Here is a 6,788-nt window from a genome sequence, read left to right on the forward strand (position 1 = left end):
GAGCGAGGTTGCACGCCCCATCTCCTAGTTTCCAGTTCACATGATTCAGTCATGTGTCCTGTAAATATTTCAAATCTGGATTTATCGAACAACATGGACCTTGGCGAGCTTCTACCTACCATGGTAGGGTAAAATTTTGAAATCACTTAAACATTCACCCGACTGTTCCTCCTCGTTTGTCTCCTGCCCTCTCCCTGGTCTTTACTCCCAACCTCATGATACAGTCGTCACAGCAGAAACAGAAGAACAAGCAATCACAGAGATTTTGAATTTCATGGCAGAGAAAATAGTTTTGTGGGGGGGCGGTCTCAAAGTCTTTCCTTTGGAGTATCTAAACCCTAAGTGTGCATGACTCGGGAGGACGAAGGTGTGGTAAGTTAACCTTTCCCCCCCACCGCCCCCACCCCCGCCGCCCTTACCCAGAAGGGGGTTTCGGAAAGAAAGACTTGGATGCTGACATGGAATTCTGGCTGGGAACGGTCCTGCCAGACACTTCATGTCCCCAGACCCTGGAGTTGAGGGGGAAATAGGATACTCAATAGTTTGGGGGCTCTGAGAATAGAGGGGAACAGGCATCCCACTCCCTGAGACAAGTTGGGGGACTGGAAGCTTCGTAGAAAAGCATCAGCATTCAGCAAGGGACCAGCCTGAGGGCCCAGGCTACGTCACAAGCTTGCATCTCATTGGGATGGGGCAGGATACGTTTGCTGATGCCCCCGAGGGCCTCATGCTTGGAGAAGTGGAGATGTGACATCAGGAGCATGGACCAACAGCAGCAGAGTGGCAGAAACGAGGACTCCTCACCAGCCCACGTGGGTGTCCGCGAGGGGCCAGTGCCCCGCTCAGCGGAGGCTGACGTGGACAAGCGACCACAGAGCGTGCTCCCTGGCTGGTCTGATACCTGTTTCCTGACCCCAGTCAGGTGCCACATCCAGAAAATGAGAGGGGGCCCCTGAGGCAACTAAAATGGAGATTCTGCCAAAAGTAGAATGGGGAGGTCAATGGGGAATTAAGCTTTCATTTCCCATTTGAATTTGTGGTCTATGAAATTAATTCTAACATAATACAGTTAAAACTAATCCGCACTATTTTAACAAATAAATGTTTTAAGCATCTCTTTTTTTGAATTATTACCACACACTCTGTGATGCTGGATTTTCCTTACCCATACTCTGGATTGAAATTAAAATGATGGATGACACACTGGCACTTATTTTTTTTTTATATATAAAATAGGGCTGACCCTGGTGACTCTGCTGGGGAGTCCCACCCGCAGCCCATCCACAGCTGAGTGTCCAGGAGCAGACCAGGTCCCTCATTTAGCTCAGCCTCCTGGGCTGAACACTCCATGAGTCACTCTTCTTCCTGGTGGAGTAAACACTGGTGAGATGATGCTGATGAGAGTTCACTCATCCTTTGGTATTTGTTGGGGGTTGGCTCCAGGATCCCTGAGGGCACCAAAATCCTCAGATGCTCAAGGTCCTCATAATTTGCCCTCTGAATACAGTTTTGCACCCCAGGATAGGGAGGAACAACTAAGCATTTATTGAAAAAAAATTTGAGTCTAAGTGGAGCAGTGCTGTTGAAACCCATGTTGTTCAAGGGTCAACTGTACTGTGAAAACCCCAAATATCTGTGTGTGACTGGGCCTCCCCTTGGGGCTCGGTTTCCTCATCTGTAAAAGTTGCTTTGCTGCTCACAGCAGTCCAGCTCTCAGGCTCCCTGTGACTGCCACGGACTGGTGTCTTTCCTTGAGCCTCTTGTTTCATCTTCTTAACAGCCCTGCCAGTTTACAGATGCTGAAAGTAGATGTACAGAGAAAGGACTTGCCAAAGGCCAGACACTTAATTCATCGAATCTAGGACTTCAATGACGGTAAGACACATCATGATTTTATAGAAAGAAAGAAAAAGAGCTGACAATTATAACTGCAAGGGGTTGCAGATCCTAAGACCACTCTAATGTCAGAGATGTTAAAAGGTATGAAAGGTGATGAACTGATGGACTGTTGAGATGAGCAGACAAGGGTGCAATCCTGAGTCTGAGGGATGCAAAGCTCAAGGTCTTTACATTCGGACCAGCTGCCAAAGGCTGATGTGAGTGAGACTTGAAAGGGCCACAGGACGCAAGAGGACTTCTCAGCTCGTGGTGTGCAGTGCAGACACAGGAATCATCACCGGGAGGGATGTGCCAACAGCTGGAGTGGAATAAATCCCTGGCTCTTACAGAAGTCACCTCGTTTAGGCAGATTTTCAGTGAACTGGAATTGGGGTGGGATTTCGGTGGAATTTGGTTACAAGGCCAAAAGCTCATTCCTGCCTAGGTGTCTGATACAGTGTTATGAGTCAACACATCCAAGAACAGCTTGGCTTACCCCAGACCCAATTCCCTACAGGGGCTAAGACTCCAGATTTGTTGGAAATCTAAGAAGCCTTTTGGTTGACGTGACAGACCAGAATGAAGTCCAGAAGACCAAGAGCGCATGGACTCCCTCAGGCTCTGCCCTGGCCCTGAGTCTGTGGCTGCAGGAGGCACTGGGGTCTGCATCTCACCAGCCCTCTCCTTGGGTAGGGCCAGTCCCACCTCCCTGGGCGCACTTTATTAAACATTTTTAACTTATATTTTTGCTGTGTGCTGGCTTTCTCTAGCTGCAGTGAGCTGGGGCTACTCTCTATGTCCTGCAAGGGAAGCGGCTTCTCCTTTTGCAGAGCACAAGCTCTAGCGTGTGCAGGCTTGAGTAGCTGCCGCACTAGGGCTCAGCAGATGTGGTGCACGGGCTTAGCGGCTCTGCGGTAGGTGGAATCTTCCTGGACCAGGGATCAAACTTGTGTCTCCTCCATTGGCAGGCAGATTCTTAACCACTGGACCACCAGGGAAGTCCTGGGGCCCACTCTTGACTAGGGATGTGTTTGGGTCAAATGGAAGGTCAAGTATTCATGGGCCCTGGAAATGGCCTTTGCAGTGAAACCCTCCCCCAAATTAGATCTTTCTCCTGGACAGAGCCTGAGTTCCCATGGCTTGGGACATTGGGATCTAGATCTTGAGTCGCTTCTCAGGGTGTAACTAAGTCTGCATCTTGGCCTGTCTTTTCCTGGCTCCCTTGCCTCCTCTGCCATTTTCCTAGGTAACCATTTGACATGAGTTACTGTTAACACACTTGGGCATGACCTGTGCCAGCTCTTTAGGGACCTAATTTTATCAGTTCTACTCAACACTCTCCAAAGTAGAAATTATCCTCCCATTTTAGTTTTTTTTTTTTTTGGCCAGACCACGAACAATGTGGGATCTTAGTTCCTTGACCAGGGATTGAACCCTTGGCCTCTGCATCCCTGCATTGGAAGCCCAGAATTTTAAGCACTGGACCAGCAGGAAAATCTCTCATACCCATTTTAAAGATAGCAAACTGGAGACTCAGCAAAGCCAAGAAATAAGACATCCAAGGCCACACAGCCCCTTAATAAGAGAGGTCCTAGCCACGTCTCTACAGTGTGCTGAGAACAACGCCTAAGTCAGCGGAAGCGCTCAGCTACTTGTCAGATGACAGAGTGAAAACTCCCTGATGATGATGCTAAAAATCTTGCTGTGAACTAATTGTTATTTAATTTTATTCATCTGAGCACCTGCTTTTGTGCCCAGCGTGGACCTACAGATGAAGTGGGTCCTGGGCAACCGAGGTTGTAACATATACACACACGCACACTCTCCTCCCTTAATGACCCGCCTGCAATTGATCTACTGCTAAGTAGCATTTCGTGTACTGGGGAGCTTCTATTTCCACACTAGCAGCAAATTTGACCTTTGTGTCAGCTGCCAGCTGCTTATAATTCTGACAGATGCAAGCACATTTCTGGGAAGCTGTAGCCTCTCAGGACCTCACAGATCAACAGGCAACGCTGGCGGCTTTGGTAAGATTGATCGGCCAGCAAGAATCCCATTTACAGCCCAAACGGAGCCTCGGTTTACCGTGGCCTGGGCTCTGATGACTTCGACAGCTCCCTTCTAAATCTGTCAGCCGGGGCTGGTGGCGATATTAAAGAACGCTCTATTTATATGAAGCAGCAATTAGAGGAATGCTGGCCAGTGGGGCACCGCTTCCAAGTAAATCCCCGGCCTTCCAAATGGTGTCATGCTTGTGGTTATTTTAATCCGCTTGGAATTTCAGGGATATTAATGTGACGGGCCATCGTGGAGGATTAGCCAGGTTTATTTCTGCTGACATTTCAGAGAGCATACTCAGGTTCCCAAGACGGCTGCGCCTCCCTCCAAGCACATCCACATCCCTGGGGCGGAGGAGGGGCGGCGCCGGGGAGGGAGGGGCAGCTGCAGAGGCGGGGAAGCTCCCCTGTCCTGCAGCCCATCGTTCTCTTCCTCCCCTTTTCCTGGGGCACCCCTATTTTCTGCCCACCTCCCTTTGGGCCCCTCCACTTTCATGTCCTTGTTCTGTCCTTTTCTTATTTTCTCTAGGAAATCGAGCTGTGTCTGAGATGGCCTTTCAGACGTGAGTGTCAGGGTCCCATTTGACATTTAGTGGGGCACTGGTTATAATAACTTGACCTAGGAATGGGATTGCCAGATATTGGGTTGGCTAATAAGTTAGTTGGGATTTTTTCATAAGACATAATGGGGGGAAAAGAAACAACTTTTTAGTCAACCCAACAAATTATGGCATGCTCACTTAAATATAGAGTTCAGATAAGCACCTAAGACCATTTTTCAGTATATGTCCCACACAATATTTTGAGATATGCTTATAACACCAAAAACATAATTTCATTATTTATCTGAAATTATTTCACAGAGTGCCCTTAATTTTTATTTGCTAAATCTGGCAAGCCTATATGGAGAAGGTGGGTATCACGTAGAAAAACCACTGCTGGACCAAAAAGTGTCACACCTTAATGCAGGGGCCAGGCTTGTCCTTGGTCTCAAGCACCTTGTTAGAAATATTTCCATACCAGCTCGGAAAGTTCCTCATCTCCCTGAGGGCCTCCCAGGACCCTCCCAGATGTTCCCCACAGGGCGTCTGTTAGAGCCCCCAGGGCCCTGGGCATCCCCTTACACAGCCTCTTGACTCTGATTTTTTCCCTGCTACACTGTAGGTCTCCTGAGGGCACAGACCAGGCCTTATTTCTCTTTAGATCCCCAGGTCCTGACAGGCACAACATTTAGAGACAGTCAATAAATATTTATTGAATGAATGGATGGATGAGTAAAAGCAGGTTTTACTCCAATAACGATGATGTCACCTATCAAAGCATTTTGGAAACCCTTTTTAGTTTAATGATGAACTAACTTAGAAGAGCAGGCTGCTGGTGCTGGTTATGAACTTATCAGTTGCAAGATTGTAGGGAACGTCTGGGAGGGTCCTGGGAGGCCCTCAGGGAGATGAGTTGGTATGGAAATATTTCAATGTTTTAGCCATAAGCCTGGCTGCATTGCCAGGGAATGAAGGAAATGAATGGCAACCCACTCTAGTATTCATGCCTGGAGAATTCCATGGGCAGAGGAGCTTGGCTGGCTACAGTCCATGGGGTTGCAAAGAGACAGGCACGACTGAGAGGCTAACCCTTTCACACACTTTCATAGGCTACATTGTTGTATACAGCAGCTGAATATTATCGCTTACCTGTTCTGGAAACAGAAATATCTTCACACACACTTCCCTGGCCCTGACAGGTAAGCAAACAGACGCAGAGAGGTTAAGATTTTCACTGGACTCACAACTCAGCTGCTGTGCTAGGTTTGGATCCAGCCAGCCTGATCACAGCCTCCACGCCAGAAGCTCTTTCCCAATGATTTCTGCCCCTTTATTATGTTAACATACCTATTGTTGTTGTTTAGTCTCTAAGTTATACCCGACTTTGCCACTCTATGGACTATAGCTCGCCAAGCTCCTCTGCCTGTGGGATTTTGCAGGCAAGAATACTGGAGGAAATGGAGTTGCCATTTCCTTCTCCAGGGGACCTTCCCACCTGTTGGATCAAATGCCTCCTGCATTGGCTGGTGGATTCTATACCGCTGAGCCACCCAGGAAGCTGAACGCACCTATGCTTCCAGGCATAGTCTAAACACTTTCTTTTTTACATGCAGTTTTTTACATGGTCTGCTCTGGTTGCTATAACAAAACACCGTGGACTCTGTGTCCTAACCAGCAGAGGAGTTTCGCTCAGTTCTGGAGGATGGAAATCTAAGACTAACATGCCAGTTGATTCAGTTCCTGGTGAGAACTATCTTCCTGGGTGGGGGAATGCCTTCTTGCTGTGTCTTCCCTCACATGGCAGGAAGAGAGAAGGAAAGAGGGTTCTCTATGTGTCTTCTTGTAAGAGCACTAATCCCATCACAGGGGCTTTACCCTCCAGATCGCACCTGAACAATTCTTCCCTAAAGGTCCCATCTCCAGATACCATCACAACGGGGGTTAGGGCTTCAACACATGAATTTGGGGAGGACATAAGCATTCTAGAACCCAGTCCACACAACAACTCTATGAAATATGTCCTCTTATTAGTCCCACTTTACAGATGAGAAGTCGAGCCACCCTGAGGCTAAGTTACTGGGCTAAGGTCATGCAACCAACCTGGGAGGTAGGAGCTACTGTTGAGACAGGTCTCCAGGTATTTGCATTCAACTCTCTGGTCCTCTCCACTCAGACATCACCTCCTCCATGAAGCCTTCCAGGACACCCAGACTGACAGCTCCCCCTCCTGTTTCTGCAGCATTGCCTATATCCCTGTTGAATTAGAATGGCCTGGTAACTTGTTGCCCATCCCCACTGCCCACTGGATTTC

General features: G+C 48.3%; 1 long non-coding RNA gene across 1 annotated transcript; it reads left to right on the forward strand.

The window, feature by feature from the left end:
- The first annotated feature begins 220 nt into the window (after positions 1-220).
- On the forward strand, positions 221-2,619 carry LOC138444077 (uncharacterized). The gene is made up of 3 exons (XR_011258397.1): positions 221-372; positions 1,781-1,875; positions 2,396-2,619. It is a non-coding gene; the product is annotated as an uncharacterized lncRNA (long non-coding RNA).
- The last annotated feature ends 4,169 nt before the right edge of the window (positions 2,620-6,788 follow it).

Source organism: Ovis canadensis, chromosome 7 (assembly GCF_042477335.2).
Source record: "Ovis canadensis isolate MfBH-ARS-UI-01 breed Bighorn chromosome 7, ARS-UI_OviCan_v2, whole genome shotgun sequence".
Classification (NCBI taxonomy): Eukaryota; Metazoa; Chordata; class Mammalia; order Artiodactyla; family Bovidae; genus Ovis; species Ovis canadensis.